We start from the raw sequence: 18,633 nt of genomic DNA, 5'->3' as shown, positions 1-18,633 counted from the left end.
CTAGGAAGGCAGGGAAGGTCTTGTTTTTTGTTTTTAAGTTTTGTTACAAGCTGTTCACACATTGGTAATAAAAATTTGTATCTGTTAACATTAGTAAATGCACTGTGAATTCACATGAATATGAACTTTTTTTTTTTTTTTTTTTTTTTTTAACTACAAGAAAGGTTAAAAGAATATATTTCTCATTGTTAGTTCATGTTAGTTGATGCATCAACTATGTTAACAAACAAGACCTCACTGTAAAGTGGTACCATTTTTTAAGTCCTAAATGTGACTTACATTTAACACATTTAAGCACAACAGTGCCTTGTTATTGAATACATTCTAATGGTTGCATATTTTAATCTGTGTTTAGGTGAAGTAATGATGATCTAATCTGCTAAACACTAGGAACAGGAAAAACCTGACATGTTTTCTTATTCGAAATATTTATAATTTCTGCTCCCTTCTGATTGGACAAAAATAGTAGGCCTATGATATATGGGAAATGTATAATAACTGCTGTGTAGTATGACCATAGGCCAGTGACTAAACTAAAATCCATAAAGTAATAGTTCAGGAAAATATACAATATTTCACTCAGTAATTGCAATGACTTCAGAAGTTTTGTCACGACTATGTGCGCATTGAAAAAAAGGTGTGTGCTTGAGACTGGCTTATCTTCTTTGCTCAGTCAGAACAGTCAGCTTCTGGAGGAAACAGACTAACAGGAGAAATCGCCATGGGGCGTTGAGTTGAGTGCTGCAGTCACGCACAGGCACTTTATCATGAGAGGTGACATCAGACACGACCGGAGCTGCCTGCTTAAAGCTTACAACGTTTTTCTGTGTTGCTGATGGCTTAGCTGATTAAGTAGACCCTAAAGAGTTATTTACAGTGTAAATGAGCCTGAGAATGCTAACACTTCAAATATTCAAGTGCCATGTGGAAATTGAAGAGAAATTTTTCCACATTTTTTTTTTATTACAAATCATTTTGTCAGCAAAACAACTGAAAAGTTGTGCATAAAATTGAAAAAATGCAAAGTTAACTGAAAAAATGCATGTGAATTTCTAAATTTCTTAAATCAATAGTGTCAATATAAAACGATATCCAGCAATTAAGCTATATATATATATATATAAAGCTAACATTAATCAGTAAGGACAAAACAAATATTAAAATACGAATTCATTATTTTTACCTGTACAAGCGAAAAGGTTTTTCCCTGTTGCTGTCTGTGTAACTGTAAACAGTGTGAAATGTGATATCGTAGTTGTGTTGTTGAATAGGAGGGCATAGAAGTTCATTTAGCAAAGAATAACTACAATACTTTGTGTGGTTTTGCACCAGGAGAAAATAACAATTGGTGATCTTTTATGTTTGCATAGCTGATTTTAGAGACCATTTGTGAAAATATTAAACATAATTCATTTTCATTGCAAATTTTTGGCATAACAGTGTAAGTGAAAAATATACATTAATTTCATTCTCAATATTTGTCCTTAGTAATAGTAATAGTAATAATAGTCAATAATAGTCCTTTTTGGCTTTATTGACAGCACCACTGATGATTTGAGAATATTCCAAAGATCTTCAAGCAATGAAATCTGCTTTGCTTTGATTAATGACCAAAAAATAATGCAAAATCTTAACGGTGCAGTAAGCGATTTCTGAGAAAGACTTGATATTTGAAATCAAGTCGAACAAACAAACTCCTTTCATTGCTCCGCCCCCAAAATGCACGAACACACAATGAAAAAGTGGATGCCTTTTTATCAAAGCTGAAGCGAAAACAAAATAATGCGAAGATGACAAATGAAGGAAGAATAAAAACAGTACACAAGAGTATATACAAGCAAAAGTCCTCAAAACTGTCCTCTTACTAACATTACAACAACAGCATATCTTGGTTTTATGAAACAGCAAAACCAATGTTATGGCGCTTTTGTTAGTTCATGTTAGTTAAATCAACTATGTTAACAAACAAGACCTCATTGTAAAGTGGTACCATTTTTAAGTCATAGATGTGACTTACATTTAACATATTTAAGCATGACAGTGCCTTGTCATTGAATACATTCTAATGGTTGTATTTTAGTGGAGTGTTTAGGTGAAGTAATGATGATCTAATCCGCTAAACACTAGGAACAGGAAAACCATGACATCTTTTGCACCAGGAGAAAATAACAATTGGTGATCTTTTATGTTTGCATAACACTGCGTGGTACGACTCGGCTCGGTTTGGCACGGCTCGGCGCGCTTTTCTTTTGGTTTGCTTTTCCACTGCAGTTTAGTACCGCTTCAAAGTGGGTGGGATTGTAGACTGATCGTATAGTTGCGCCCCCTCTACTGCTGTGGATCCGCTCCTCGGCTGTCAACAAGAGGAACGTCTGCACCTCGTCTACTGACCACAATACAGCCATTTCTTTTTTCAAGTTGCGTGCAACGGTCGTTTAAAGCAAGTCGTTTAAAAAAAGTCGCGTGAACAAATGACTGTTACTGTCTATTTAAATCTAGCGGGTTTGGTGTCTCGTGTTTCAAATCCAATGATGCTGGTAGTGACGATTCTCTCTGACCAATCAGTGATCTGCAGTGTTTAAACGTCACATTTAGTATTGGTTTTGCATGCTTGGAACCTCAAACGAGGTGGTACTATTTAAGCGAGTCGTACCGAACCATCCTATGCGGTGGAAAAGTGCCAAAAAGTGAGCTGTACCATGCAGTGGAAAAGCGCCATTACTCACATATGGAGCAGAAGCAACACAACCTCGGCATACATTTTTAGGCCTTCCTGCTTCAGTCTCTCCAGCGCTGGAAAGCTTTTCTAATAATAATGCGGGTCCTAAAGTTCTTGCCTGATCATAACCCTTCTTTTCCCAGTGATATTCCTCTAACCTTTTCTTTTTTGTAATGTCTCTCAGCAATCTCTCTTTCTACAGTCTTTCTTCAAATCTCGCTCTTGCTCACTCTCTTTCCTCTCCCATCATGAGTGGACACGCCCCCTATTGCTGATTGGCTACAAGTGTTTTGTGGCACTTGATCCACTTACTCCGTTTATCGCTTACTGCACCTTTAAATGTTTTTTTTTTTTCTAACTTTTTTCCACTTTATTTGTATGTCAGTTTGTTTGAAATCCATTTCAAACTTTAAAGGAAAGAAAATATTCAGATTTTGAGTGTGCTCGTTTGGGCCCCACTGTGTGTGACGGTAACTTTTTATAATAATATTTGCTGAATTTACCCATTCTGCATCCTGTGATACAGTAGTGTAGTCAGACCGTCTGATTTCCCCTCTTTGTTTGTCCTTGTTACTCAAACAGACATATCTGCAAACGCATGCAAGCAGGATATTTGTATTTATCAGCTTCACTCTGTGTGATCGTGTCAGAGAGTTTAATCCAGAGCATCACCCTGCCACTGTTTTACGGCCCTGTTTCCCTCATTACAGCACAATGACCCTCGTGATGCCACACTCTCCTCAACCTTCAGTTTCCCAGGAAAATGATAAAACCCTTTCTTTCCTCCCCCTACAAAAGCTCAAAAACATACTAAAACGATTGAAAAGGCAAACAATGCTAATGAGTCTTCGAAGTATCCTAACGACCCCACAAATTAACAACCAATTGAGGTACAGCTTCCATCAGGCTGCGCTGCTTTTTTTGTCTAGCCAACTGTTGCGGAGGCCCTTGCCAAAGCGAGTCACTAGTCCGTGAAGGCGTCTCCCTCTTCCTGACACTAGGAGGGCATTTCTCCCCCAGAATTTTGAACCGTCACCCATGTCAGATTTACATTCTTTTTGTTTCTTTTCTCTCCTTTCTCTTTTTGTGGAGGGAACGTTTGTAGCCGACGTCTAAAAATGGGCTCTTTGGGGAGAATGTGCAGGAAGCCACATGGTGGTACGTGATCAGCCGCATGACTGCGCTTTAATGTCAGCCCACACTGGCTCTTACTGTGTGATTGCCTAATGCTGTTTTTTTTTTTTTTATTTGAGAACACATATACAGTAAGCAATGCACGCACTTAAAAATTATTACAGTAAGTTGTGAGTGTAAAGCAATCCAGACTTGTTGTGACATTACATTATTGCTAATAAAAAGTGAATATCTAGTTTTTTTTTAGAAAACATTAGTAAGTGTAATATCTTTTATTATGTTAAACAGTGATTCAGTGGGTCTGAATCTGTACTACTAAAACAACACTTACCATGTAAATCTAGTGAGTTTGTGATGTTTAGATTGACCAAAAATCCCAATACTTTAAATAGAGGGCTGTTAAACACCATAGATCTATTTATATTATTTAGATTAGTGGTTGATCTTTATGGAGATTTAAATTGCAGATTACTAAAATATGGTCTTTTGTCTTCCCCAATATTGATTATTTGGTGTTATCTTGTGTGCATGTAAAATAATAATTTTTAAAATTATTATTATTTTTTTAAATTATTTTTGTTTCTCTGTTTATATGTTGTCTACATATGTTCCCCAAACCAAATATGAGAACTAGGGTCCTGTGACTGTCCAGTGCTGGTTTCTGAATACATTTTCTGTGTTTGCCAAACACTTAATAATTTTATTTTCAGCATGAGTTATTTTGTTTTGTTTTGTTTTGTTTTATTATTTTATTAAGTTGCAAAGTACAGATCAGACAGCCCAAACTATCTTGGAATTTTCTTTCTATGGAACACAAAAGATATTTGCAGAATGTAGCAAAGACAGGCTATCCCAGGGTACGGCAACGATGTAATGAAAAGGAAACGTTTTTCTTTTGCATTTTTTGTGTACAGCCAACATTGTCCATACAATCCCTGTTCACATGGATCTGTGAAAATGACAAAAAACGCTGTATTATGCTGCCAGGCCAGTAGTTGGCGATGCCACTTTGTGAAGAAACACTACAAGCCTATATAGACTGAACATGTAATATGCATGCACATGACATCACCGTTTTCACAAATTCACATATTTATGGTTTACACGGAAATGATAACGGTATCATTTTCAAAAATGTGTACTTTGAAACCTGTTTTCAAAAGTTTGTGTTTTCAGGCCCCTAAAATGCCATTGTCATGTAAACGAATGGCCAAAACGCATAAAGTTTTCCGTTTTAGTTGAAAACGTTATCGTGTAAATGACCCCTCATTCACAATTAAGTTTCATTTCATCTTTTTCCATACAGTGTAAATTACTACTCATTTTTTTGTTTAATCGAAGAAGTCTAAGCAAATTTTGGAACAACATAAGGGTGAGGAAGATTTTTCGTGTTTGGGTGAAATATACCTTTAATGCTGTTTCCTAACAAAAAGTTCCTTACACCTGTTTTGCCACCCATATGAAGCCAAATCCTAATCCTATTGTGATCCAGCCTGAACAAACTAAGTTTTTACGTGTCAGTAGACTTCAACTCTTTACCTCCTTTATTTTATCCAGCCCCCTTGGAAGAGGTCAAAGGTCACCCAGTGCTCAAAGAGATGTTCTGTCTCCCCACTACGAGACATGACGGCAGTGTTTTCATTAGCAGTTAATGATGATAGACGGTCATGCATGAGTGACACTAGCCTGCAGAGTCACGCAAGGCCTCTAAGACGGAAGACACACCATGAATGTGTTTTTTATTTTTGTCACGAAGAGTACAGACCTTCTAAAAACATAATTCTAGGAAGTCATATCAAGTCACCATGATATGAGGAAGTGACCAACTTTATCTTCCACATATTCTTGCCATTCAAGTTTATTTCTGGATACTAATTGCCATACTTTTACAAGGTTTTTTTTTTTACAGTAGTATTTTTTAGAGTTTATTAATATTGACAAATTACAGATTAGACAGCTCACAGTACTATGTTGGCACTTAGGTTCCCACCATGCACTGTGGCATTAATACATTTTTTAATTATTTGCAGGTTTATTTTTCTGTTGTTGCTGTTTATGTTGCCATTTATAGTTTTGTTATAATCAGAGTTTATTTTGTGTTATTAATTATGTTTTAATATTTTATTTATTTATTTATTTTATTCAGTGTTCCAAACCAATGACTTTCTTTCCATGGAACACAAAATATGTTCAATAATATTTTATTTATTATTTTACTTTTTAAAAATACTTTTTTAAAATATATTTTATTTTATTTTATTTTATTCAGTGTTCAAAACCAATTACTTTCTTTCCATGGAACACAAAAGATATTCCATGATTTATTTTATTTTGTTTCATTTTGTTTCTTTTTATTTTATTTTATTATTTTATTCAGTGTTCCAAACCAATGACTTTCTTTCCATGGAACACAAAAGATATTTCATGATTTATTTTATTTTGTTTTGTCTTGTTTTGTTTTGTTTTGTTTTATTTATTTTATTCAGTGTTCCAAACCAATGACTTTCTTTCCATGGAACACAAAAGATATTTCATGATTTATTTTATTTTATTTTATTTTATTTTATTTTATTTTATTTTATTTTATTCAGTGTTCTGAACCAAGGACTTTCTTTCCATGGAACACAAAATATATTCCATGATTTATTTTATTTTATTTTATTTTATTTTATTTTATTTTATGTTATTTTATTTAGTTTCATTTCATTTTGTTTCTTTTCATTTCATTATTTTTTTTTTTTTTCATTTCATTTCATTATTTTATTATTTTATTTTATTTTTTATTTATTTATTTATTTTTATTCAGTGTTCCAAACCAATGACTTTCTTTCCATGGAACACAAAATATGTTCAATAATATTTTATTTATTATTTTACTTTTTAAAATTTTATTTTATTATTTTATTTTATTTAGTGTTCCAAACCAATGGCTTTCTTTCCATGGAACACAAAAGATATTCCATTATTTATTTTATTTTATTTGATGTTATTTTATTTAGTTTCATTTAGTTTCATTTTGTTTCTTTTCATTTATTTGTATTTATATTCATTTATTTTATTTTATTTTATTTTATATAATTTTATTTTATTTTATTCAGTGTTCCAAACCAATAATTTTCTTTCCATTGAACACAAAATATGTTCCATAATATTTTATTTTTTACTTTTTAATTTTTTTTAATTTAATTTTAATTTTATTGTGTTTTTCAAACCCATGACTTTCTTTCCATAGAATACAAAAGATAATCCATGATTTTATTTTATTTTATTTTATTTTATTTTATTTTATTTTTATTTTATTTTATTTTATTTTATTTGAAGTATACAAAACACACATACACATCCACACTGTTTTTTGGAAAATAATTCACCACATCTTACAAAAGTACCAGAGCATTATGCAGAGAAGATCGTTCGTTGCGTGCAGAGAGGGCAGAGATGTGACTATTCAACGTGGTAATTATTTCTGCACTGGCATGAGTTCTGTTTTTCTAGTTTTTTTTTTCTCTCGTTATTTCTGCCTAGCTTTTGTTTCAAGGAACTTGCGTGAGATTGTAGAGAGTGAGGAGGAGGATGAAAAATCCCCTCTTGGCAAGACACGGCTACATGCTGAATTTTCCCTGCAGCTAGTAATATCTGAGGCTCTGCCTGCCCTTACAGTATTGTTTCAGGGAGGAATTCGTATCATTTCCTCTGGACTTTTTTTGTTGTCATTAATACATCATTCTTTTTTTTTTCATCAGATAATGTGGTAAGATTTAGAGGTTTCATCACCTTTGTTATGCATGCTAAGAATTACAGTGACCTTTGTGTGTAAAACAGTTGCTAACGTTGTTGTTGATGATCTGGGTTTATTGTGTTTGTATCTCCAGGTTTATGGTATAATCATGCGTGTGGTACCCCACCAACAGCCTCTAAGAACAATGCTAGGTGAGTGCTGAAATCGCACGTACACATGCTACAACCAGTTGGCACGAGTCCACGCCATCCCAAAGTCCAGAGTTCCCAGTGAAAACAAGACACTTCCTCTCCACCCATACCCCCCTTCACCGGGATGATAAATCCAGAGTCTTGCAGCAATGGGAAATCTGGCTCCAAGATAAAGAATCCAGAGTTTTGCGGGAGGATCGAGCCGTAGAGATCGGAAGAGACAAAACCATATACAGGTACCAACACATTGTTGGTATTTCTAGTTTCTGCAAACTGTTCAACTTCAGTTTAAATGAAGCTGCTGGTGACAGATCCCCTAAATGCCTCCGAAATTATGTACACTATATACTGGTCAAACATTTGGAATAATTAAGATTTTAATAAAATTAATGTTATTATAATTTAAAAGTTCTGTTTTAATATATACAATTTTCTATTTTAATATATTTTCAAATGTAATTGCTCAGTTATTATCAGTTAATATTTTTGTGGAAACCATGATTTTACAGGACAAGCATTTCTAATTATTATCAATGTTGAAAACGATTGTGCTGCATAATATTTGTCAGGATTCTTTGATGAACAGAAAGTTCAGTTTTAATCAATTTAATGTGTATTTGCCAAATAAAAGTATTATTATTATTATTACTTACCCCAAACTTTTGAATGGTAATGTATCACAGTTTTCACAAAAACATTAAGCAGCACAACTCCTTTCAACATTGATAACAATAATAAGAATCTTTTCCTCTGTATTGCAAAAAAAAAAAAAAAAAAAAAATGCATTACCAGAGCAAAGTCTGTAGTTTCACCGGAAAATCGAGTTGTGACATTTTGATTAAGAATTATGAGGTCAATTTTTTTTTTAATGAAATGCATACATAGATTAATTGTTAACAATATGATCAATAACATGAATTTAGAAAATAGATGCCAACTTGAAATTATACCATACTTATTTACAGTGGTGTAAAGTTATTGTACTTAAATTAATGCTTTTTTTTTTTTTTTTTTTGAAAGTCATTTACTCACCCGCAAATTATTACAAACCTGTATGAATTTCTTTCTTCTGCTGAACACAAAAGAAGACATTTTGAAGAAAACTGGTAACCAAACAGTTGATGGGCCAAATTGACTTCCATAGTATGGAAAAAAAAATTAAAAATACTGTGGAAGTCAATGAGGCTCATCAACTGTTTGGCTACCCATATTTTTCAAAATATCTTCTTTTGTGTTCAGCAGAAGAAAGAAATTCATGCAGGTTTGGAACAACTTCAGGAATTCTGTTATTAATTACTCACCCTCATGTTGTTCCACCCTGTAAGACTTTCATTTATCTTCAGAACACAAGTGAAGCTATTTTAAAAAAAAATCTGAGCAATTTCTGTCCCTCCGTTGACAGCTATGCAACTACCATTTTGACGCTTCAAAACATTCATAAAGAGATCATAAAACTAATCCATATGAATTGAGAGGTTTAGTCAAAATATTCTGAAGAGACACGATCGCTTTATATGATGAACAGATTAAATATAGGCTTTTATTTACATTTAAAATATTACTGGTGTGCATCTTGAGACAAAACAATGGCACTGACATATTTTAAGATATGTCAGTGCAAGTTACTCTCAGTTAAGACAGCTCAAACATGCATTTCAGTCTGGGACTAGGCTTAAGCCTTGTCTACTTGTAATTTGTAATGGAGTCATTTTCACTGTATTTCTACTTTTACTTAAGTATGGTTTTCAGGTACTCTTTACACCTCTGCTTATCCATTCCACAAGTTTTCCTTCAAAATCACAACTGAAAACATGAAAAAAGTGCACTGATTCTATCTGGACCTGTGTTTGTTGATGAGATTCACCACAGCTGAACTGATATACCTGCACACACAGGCACTAATGAGCGTTCGGCTTCACTGGCTGTAAAATCTTTCTCATGTCCAACTGAGCTGTTAAGGAAACATGAATCTCCTTTAACAGCAGGAGCCAGACTGCTCAACCAAGACCATCTCACGCTGTTGCCATAACATGGCAGGAATGTCATGAGCACTAATGCTGAAATCGGTGAATATGAATATTACAGTAGATGTCAAAGATGATTTCGCAGAAATGCACAGAAGGACAGTGACCTTCATCTAAACCCGCTGCAGACGTGCAGGATTTCAGAGTATGTGATAAACTGGCAGATGTCTTATTGGGATAAAGGTGAAATACTGATGTGTTGTTGGATGGCAACTGGTGGATTTGCACGTTACTAGATCAAAGATATCATATACTATATATATATATATATATATATATATATATATAAATGGGTCATTGACAAATAAGGTTTTTTAAAAATGTAAAAAAAAAAAAAAAAAAAAAAAAACTAATGGAGATATAATTGGAGATATAATGGAAATATAATTAATTTTGAAGTGTTAACAATGATATTTTGTGTTTTTTATAGTCAATTAACACTGTTTTTGTCATTTTTTACAAGATGGACAAAATTTGTCACCAAAAAAGTCATCTGGTTTAACCAAAATTTCGGTTTTACCAAATGACATTATTTTCAAACAATGCTAACAGGCTTGCTAGTTAGATTACTAGCTAGCTAGCAAAAGGACAATCAAACATTTTATATTTAGTACAAGTTTTTAAAATATTACATTTTCCATGTTTTATAGGGGTTGTACCGAATGACCTGATATTTCGTGCATATGAGCAAGTGAAAACATGAATTTTTCAAATAGTTAAGAGAGAGTTAGTAACTTTGCTTCATGAGCATGTGGTCCTTTGCAGGTGTCTGAATGATGTCACATCCTTTCACATGATATTGACCGCATGACAAAATGGTCCCTTTATATTGGTTACTCCAAATGACATCAATAAAATTCTTTTTTTCTGGACATTCTTTCTCATAACAAACCAATGACTTCTACACATAATTTTAATACCATTTTGCACTATGTTGATATATGATGTTATAAAATCATGCCAGAATAAAAAATATATACATTTATTACATTTTAAGATATTTTAATCACTAATGAAATAGCTGTATTGGCCTTTGGACGGTTAAACCGAATGACCTTTTGACACTTAAAAATCTTTAAAATGCCTTTCTATGTAGCAAAATATAATTAAAACCTTTTGGATTCAATAAAAGAGATCTAGTTGTACTACCTTATATACTTTAGATATCATATCTTTGTTTTTTATTATTATTAAGGCCTTTGGACAAAAAATGACCTGTCACGTCATTGACCCATATATATATAGAGAGAGAGTTTTTGGTTAATTATTCATCCAGTGTGTTTTGCTTTAAAACATAAGCTGTCATATTCTGTGATTGTTTCTGAAGCCCTCACGCATTGCGCTGTGTGAAATACAAACAGAACGGAATGTCAAAACATCTCACCACTGTATGGCCAGATGATAGGCAAACTGCGTTTGGAAAAAGCAAACAAGCGTCTCGCTAGTAAAGTTTTGATTGATGAGGACTGCAATCAAGGTAAAGAGGATTGTGGTGGATTGCGGTGTGCATAAATTTATGAATTAAAGGTTCACCTGAAGTCACAATGGACTAGAAATGCCTCTTAAACATTATTGCCTGCAGTGCAGCAGTGTAGTGCCTTTGGAGTGCCTCAAGGAGCCAGCACAATGGTCATAATGGTGATGCACTGGACACTGTATTGTACTGTACTGTAGTCAATCTGTGTGGAGTATCAGAGCATCAGAGCTTAACGCAGGACCCAAAACAGGAAATAAAGCTTTTTCAGTTCAACAAAACAAGATGTAATTGCACGTTACAACAGATCAAAAATCTGAGTTTGTGCTGTAAAATAAACATGAATTGCATGGTTTAACAAATGCGACAAACAAGTCATGAACAAGAAACAACAAACGTTATGCATAGAGACAACCAGTCAGTAGTCAGTGTTACAACCTCTGATGTTGATCACAGCCTCACATCGCCTGTGTATGCTTGAGATGTTGTTTTGGATATTCTGTTGAGGGATGGCTTGCCATTCCTCCAGCAATGCTGTTCGCAACTCCACACGGGTTCCTGGAGGGACCTGGCGTGCTTGCACTCTTGACTGTAGCTACTCCCAAATGTGTTCAATGGGGTTCAAGTCGGGTGACCGGGCTGGCCACTCCATCCTTGAGATGTCTTCCTCCTCCAAGAATTCCGTCACCAGCCTTGCTCGATGTGGGCAGGCCACATTGCTCCAGCATATGTGTCGGTACCTAATGACAAACAATCATCAAAAGCCATTAAGGATGACATTTCATTAATGACAACATTGATTAATAACAGACTTACATGTTATGCATGAATTGTGAAAGAAACACATTTTGGTTTTAGGACAACTTTGATGAAAGGTTTTGATCCACTTCAAATGTTGACTAGTGTGTGTATATATATATATATATATATATATATACACACACACACCGATCAGGCATAACATTATGACCACTTTCTTAATATTGTGTTGGTGCCTCTTTTGCTGCCAAAACAGCCCTGACCCGTCGAGGCATAGACTACACTAGACCCCTGAAGTTGTGCTGTGGTATCTGGCACCAAGATGTTAGCAGAAGATCCTTTAAGTCCTGTAAGTTGCGAGGTGGAGCCTCCATGGATCGGACTTGTTTGTTCAGTACATCCCACAGATGCTCAATTGGATCCACGTGATGTAAAAGAAAACCTGATTCATCAGACCAGGCCACCTTCTTCCATTGCTCCATGGTCCAGTTCTGATGCTCATGTGCCCACTGTTGGTGCTTTCGTCGGTGGACAGGGGTCAGCATGGGCACCCTGACTGGTCTGCGGCTATGCAGCCCCATACGCAACAAACTGCGATGCACTGTGTATTCTGACACCTTTCTATCAGAACCAGCATTAACTTCTTGAGCAATTTGAGCTACAGTAGCTTGTCTGTTGGATCGGACCACATGGGCCAGACTTCACTCCCCACGTGCATCAGTGAGCTTTGGCCGCCCATGACCCTGTCGCCGGTTCACCACTGTTCCTTCCTTGGACCACTTTTGATAGATACTGACCACTGCAGACCGGGAACACCCCACAAGAGCTGCAGTTTTGGAGATGCTCTGACCCAGTCATCTAGCCATCACAATTTGGCCCTTTTAAAACTTGCTCAAATCCTTATGCTTGCCCATTTTTCCTGCTTCTAACACATCAACTTTGAGGACAAAATGTTCACTTGCTGCCTTATATATTCCACCCACTAACAGGTGCCGTGATGAAGAGATAATCAGTGTTTTTCACTTCACCTGTCAGTGGTCATAATGTTATGCCTGATCGGTGTATATAAGATTATATATATATATATATATATATATAATGTTTCCAATATGAAGCAGACTGATTTCACTAATCAAATGTTTATATCAATTTTTTTTTAAAATTATTTTAAAAGTTATTTTAAAACGTATTAAAGGGATAGTTCACCCAAAAATGAAAATTCTGTCATCATTCACTCACCCGCAAGTTGTTCCAAACCTGTATGAGTTTCTTTCTTCTGCTGAACATAAAGGAAGATATTTTGAAGAAAGTTTGTAACCAGGCTGCTTTGGGGCACCATTGACTTCCATAGTAGGGAAAAAAAAAAAAAATACTATGGAAGTCAATGGTGCCCCAGAACTGTTCAGTTTCCCATATTCTTCAAAATATCTTCCTTTATGTTCAGCAGAAGAAAGAAATGTATACAGGTTTGGAACAACTTGAGGGTGAGTAAATGATGACAGAATTTTCATTTTTGGGTGAACTATCCCTTTAATATAAGTACTGTTTTTTGAGCTTAAGAAGCTTCTTTCAAAAACATTAAACAATCTTATCAACCCCAAACTATAATATATGATTTTATATATCATATTTTTTCCCCAGTTCTTTTTATTGTTATTTTTATTATGTTACTTGTATAGTGACAAAAATAGCAGGTTTCATGTGAATGATGCAAGAATATTTTATACTTTTATGGTTAGATAATGTCATTGTTCCATGTTTTTAAAACAGAAGGGAGAAAATAATTACTGGACCATGACCCTTTTGTTTGGGTTTTTGCATTCCCAAGTCCTCCAAAAGTACTATGCTCTATTAATTCTGATATTTCTCTAATTAGATCGGTCATTTGTTTTGTCACTGTGGACTGCAGTTCAGTCCTTCTGTTGTGAAATGAAAAGGTCTCAGTGGAACAGAAGCTGCCCCACAGCGGCCCCAAAAAACAGGAACCCGAATTCACCTCATCACAAATCCTCTGCACACAAACACATGGACGTGATTTGAGAGTTTTATCCTTTTACAAGCCCTCATTCAATTATATTTTCTATAAAGCACAGAACAGATTTGATGTGAAGCTTTAAAGGCATTGTATCATCAGGAATCAAATGTATGTTCATTTTAAATGTTTTCCAGACTAAACTTCCTCAGTGACTATTCTGCAGAAAGTTTAAAAAGTTAAAAAGTGGAAAATGATAAAAAAAAAAATAAAATAAAAAAAAGTGGTGTAAAAATTGTACTATAAGTGGACCTTTTGGTGTTATTTGTGTTTTTTGAAAGAAGTCTGTTATGCTCACCAAGGCTGTAGGTTGGTTGTAAAATAAAACCTTTTATGCCATATATATTTATTTAACCATATATTTCACTGTACATCCTTGAATTCTGACAGAGTGCATGTTTAAGGTTGGTCACCACCGTAACAGTTGCTATAGTTGCTTTGTTGCTTCAATGAGCAAGAAAGGAGAGGTGTTGCCACAGGTAATCTAAAAAGGAGAATGGCTGGCCTGTCAGTCTGGATTATATGTGTCTCGCTGCACTTTGATGTGCCATGACTGTCTGAAGCACTGCACACACACTGCTTCCTGCCACTGCTGGTCTCTGTGTGAGTGTGTCTATACAGACTTCCTTAATCTAGAAAAGATTAGATATCTTGGAGATGACAGCTATGAACTGTTTGCATGCTAATTATCATGCTGAAAGCCCTTCCAAACCTGTATGATTCCCTATCCTCCTAGAAACACGAAAGGAGACATTTAGCAGAACATTCACCCTGATATTTCCTTTCAAAGAATTTGCCAGGTGCCGTCAAGGTTCAAAATGACAAAACACAATGAATTAAATTAAATTAAATTAAATTAAATTAAATTAAATTTTGTAAAATTAATAATAATTTAAATAATTTATATATTTTGTTGTATTTTTAAATTAATACATTTTTTAAATTGAATACATTTACTAAAGGTTTGAGTATTAAATAAACTTTTAATAAACATTTAAATCAAATCAAATAGTTTACTTTTGTTAATTTAATAATAATTGTTTTGTTGTAATATTTTAATAATACATTTTTAAATGTAATAAATGTAAAAAACTTTGAATATTAAACAAAATGTTACACACACGCACACACACACACACACGCACACACACACACACACACACACATATATATATATATATATATATATATATACATACACACATACTGTACAGGACATTTGTATGCAGTATTAAAAAACAGGGAAGAAAAAAAAAAAAAGGCTAAAGTGGCAAGTATTTAGTGACCTCCCCTTACAGTTATAGCAGGAACCAGTAGCAGGAACCTGGCTCTCTTAAACCTAAATGGAATGGCAAAAGACTGGATGGCCAAGAAAACTTTCAAAATCTGAAGTTCCTCAGATTTCCTTCTTTGAGAAAATGGAAGAAGTCCATGAGGTCACACTAAAAACTATTTTTGTTTAAAGAAGCCATTTTGTTCTAATCAATTAATCACGATTTATCATGAGCTGTCAAATAGATTAATCATGATTAATCGCATCTAATATAAAACTTTGTAAATATATATATATATATATATATATATATGTGTGTGTGTGTGTGTGTGTACATACAGATCCATGTAATATATATATATATAATATATACATATTGCATGGATCTGTGGAATATTTGATTCTGATTGGTCAATCGCGGCATCCAACGGTATGTTATTCCCCGATAACAACCGCTGAAAAACAAGTAACAGGCTCATCCTGGTTACTAAAGTCAGCAGCTCTATACGCTTGCTAGGAAAAAATTTTCTTCATCGAAGTTTTGCGTTTGGTGAGCTAATAAAATATTCAATATTTTGTGTATAGTTATTTAATTATGTCATCCAGTATCATGGACTCGCTCTCTCTCGTTTCACACAATAATAATAATTTTGTTGTAATCATTTTAATTAATGCATTTTTTAAAATGTAATATTTTTTTAATATTCCTCCTGATTCAAGAAAAGAGCTTTGAATCAATATAAGTTGGGTGAATTATGTGTTTAATTAAATGAAAGCATTTTTGCACAGTGCACTGCAGCCCCAGTCTGACTAACAGCATTCAGATGAATTTATGAATGACACGTGAAGGACCTTCCCCTTGTTTCCATTGATGAAAGGTTTTTTTCTGATGTGTGAGAAAACAGCTGTATATGTGGGTGTGTGTGTCAGTAAGCTCTGTGGATGTTTTTACAAGGTAGCACATTTAGTTCTTTGTAGTTTACACTAACTTATGCAATCATGTCATAGAATTGGTGTCAGTGTGAATGGAACACACCAAACTAGATTGGCCAGATGAGGGGGAAGAGGCAGTTTGCTCACACGCACACATATACCTACACCTGTGTTACCACTCTCTGCAATTCTCTCACATTTTATTCTGCGCTGGCCACTGTGACCGTGCAAACAAAGCAATGCAATGTGCAAGAAGAAATAGCTGAGAGCTTGCAAATTACCTGCAGTGCACCATTTAGTTCGAGCATGTGAAAGTACATGTCGTGAGTCAGACAGACAAAACTGTATTGTTATTGCTCTTTGTCAGTGGACATGGAAGCTGATTTAGAGTTTCTGTTGTGTTAGTATTGTCTTGGTCCACCCTAGTAACTCCCTAACAACCATTTTCTCACGAAAGGTCCAGAGAACGAGCGAGAGTAAAGGAAGCATTCTCTTCTTGAGACTGTCATGGCTTTTGTGGATTTTAGATTTTCAGAATCATTTTATAGTTTTGTTTTTCTGATCCTCCTTTATTTTGGCATATGTTTTATTGACATGACATCCGTTAATGAAATGGCTTGACCAATTATGAATAAAGTATTTCTGTATGCTCAGTCTAATTTATTCATTTTACAAACAATAAATAAATATATATATATATATATACACACACACACACAACGATCAGGCATAACATTATGACCACCTTCCTAATATTCCTAAAAGTCCTGTAAGTTACGAGGTGGGGCCTCCATGGATCGGACTTGTTTGTTCAGCACATCCCACAGATGCTTGATTGGATTGAAATCTGGGAAATTTGGAGGCCAAGTCAACACCTCAAACTTGTTGTTGTGCTCCTCAAACCATTCCTGAACCATTTTTGCTTTGTGGCAGGGCGCATTATCCTGCTGAAAGAGGCCACAGCCACCAGGGAATACCGGTCTGCAACAATGCTTAGGTAGGTGGTACGTGTCAAAGTAACATCCACATGGATGGCAGGACCCAAGGTTTCCCAGCAGAACATTGCCCAAAGCAACACACTTCCTCCGCCGGCTTGCCTTCTTCCCATAGTGCATCCTGGTGCCATGTGTTCCCCAGGTAAGTGACGTACACGTACCCGGCCATCCATGTAATGTAAAAGAAAACGTGATTCATCAGACGAGCCACCTTCATCCATTGCTTCGTGGTCTAGTTCTGATGCTCACGTGTTGGTGCTTTCAGCGGTGTACACGGGTCAGCATGGGCACCCTGACTGGTCCGCGGCTATGCAGCCCCATACTCAACAAACTGTGATGCACTGTGTATTCTGACACCTTTCTATCAGAACCAGCGTTAACTTCTTCAGCAATTTGAGCTACAGTAGCTCGTCTGTTGGATTGTACCACACGGGCCTTTGCTCCCCACGTGCATCAATGAGCCTTGGCCGCCCATGACCCTGTCGCCGGTTCAGCACTGATCCTTCCTTGGACCACTTTTGATAGATACTGACCACTGCAGACCGGGAACACCCCACAAGAGCTGCAGTTTTGGAGATGCTCTGACCCAGTCGTCTAGCCATCACAATTTGGCCCTTGTCAAACTCGCTCAAATCCTTATGCCTGCCCATTTTTCCTGTTTCTAACACATCATCTTTGAGGACAAAATGTTCACTTGCTGACTTATATATTCCACCCACTAACAGGATGCCATGATGAAGAGATAATCAGTGTTATTCACTTCACCTGTCAGTGGCCATAATGTTATGCCTGATCAGTGTATATATATATACAGTGTGTGTGTGTGTGTGTGTGTAAACCACAAAATTTTATGATTTATTTGGATATTATTTTTAAATAAATAAATAATATAATACAATATAATAATATAATTAATATAATGATATTTATAATAATTCTAATATTATTTTATAATATAAATATGAAAATAACAAATATTACAAAATAACAAATATTGCACTATTATTATTTATTTTATTTTTTTTTTTTTTGAAAAATTGTAAAATAGCATTTTCACAAGTAGTCTCTAACTTTTTAACTCCAGTGTATTTAAATTGTCATTTTCTCTTGGTACAAAACCACACTATAATGTATTGTTTGAGGAAGTACAATATTCTTTGCTAAACTTTCATGACCTCAGCCTCCTATTCAACAATACAACTACAATATCACATTTCGCAGTGTTTACACACAGTTACACAGACAGTGATGGAGAAGAATTTTCACTTGCGCAATAAACAGTATTCTCATATTTCTCTGTTGTTAATCATCAATGTTACCTTGAAGTTATAATGTGCATAATTGCTGTTTTTAATAACAA

The sequence above is a fragment of the Ctenopharyngodon idella genome, chromosome 13 (assembly GCF_019924925.1).
Source record: "Ctenopharyngodon idella isolate HZGC_01 chromosome 13, HZGC01, whole genome shotgun sequence".
NCBI lineage: Eukaryota > Metazoa > Chordata > Actinopteri > Cypriniformes > Xenocyprididae > Ctenopharyngodon > Ctenopharyngodon idella.
The sequence above is the reverse complement of the archived record's forward strand: the minus strand, read 5'-3'. Positions refer to the sequence as shown.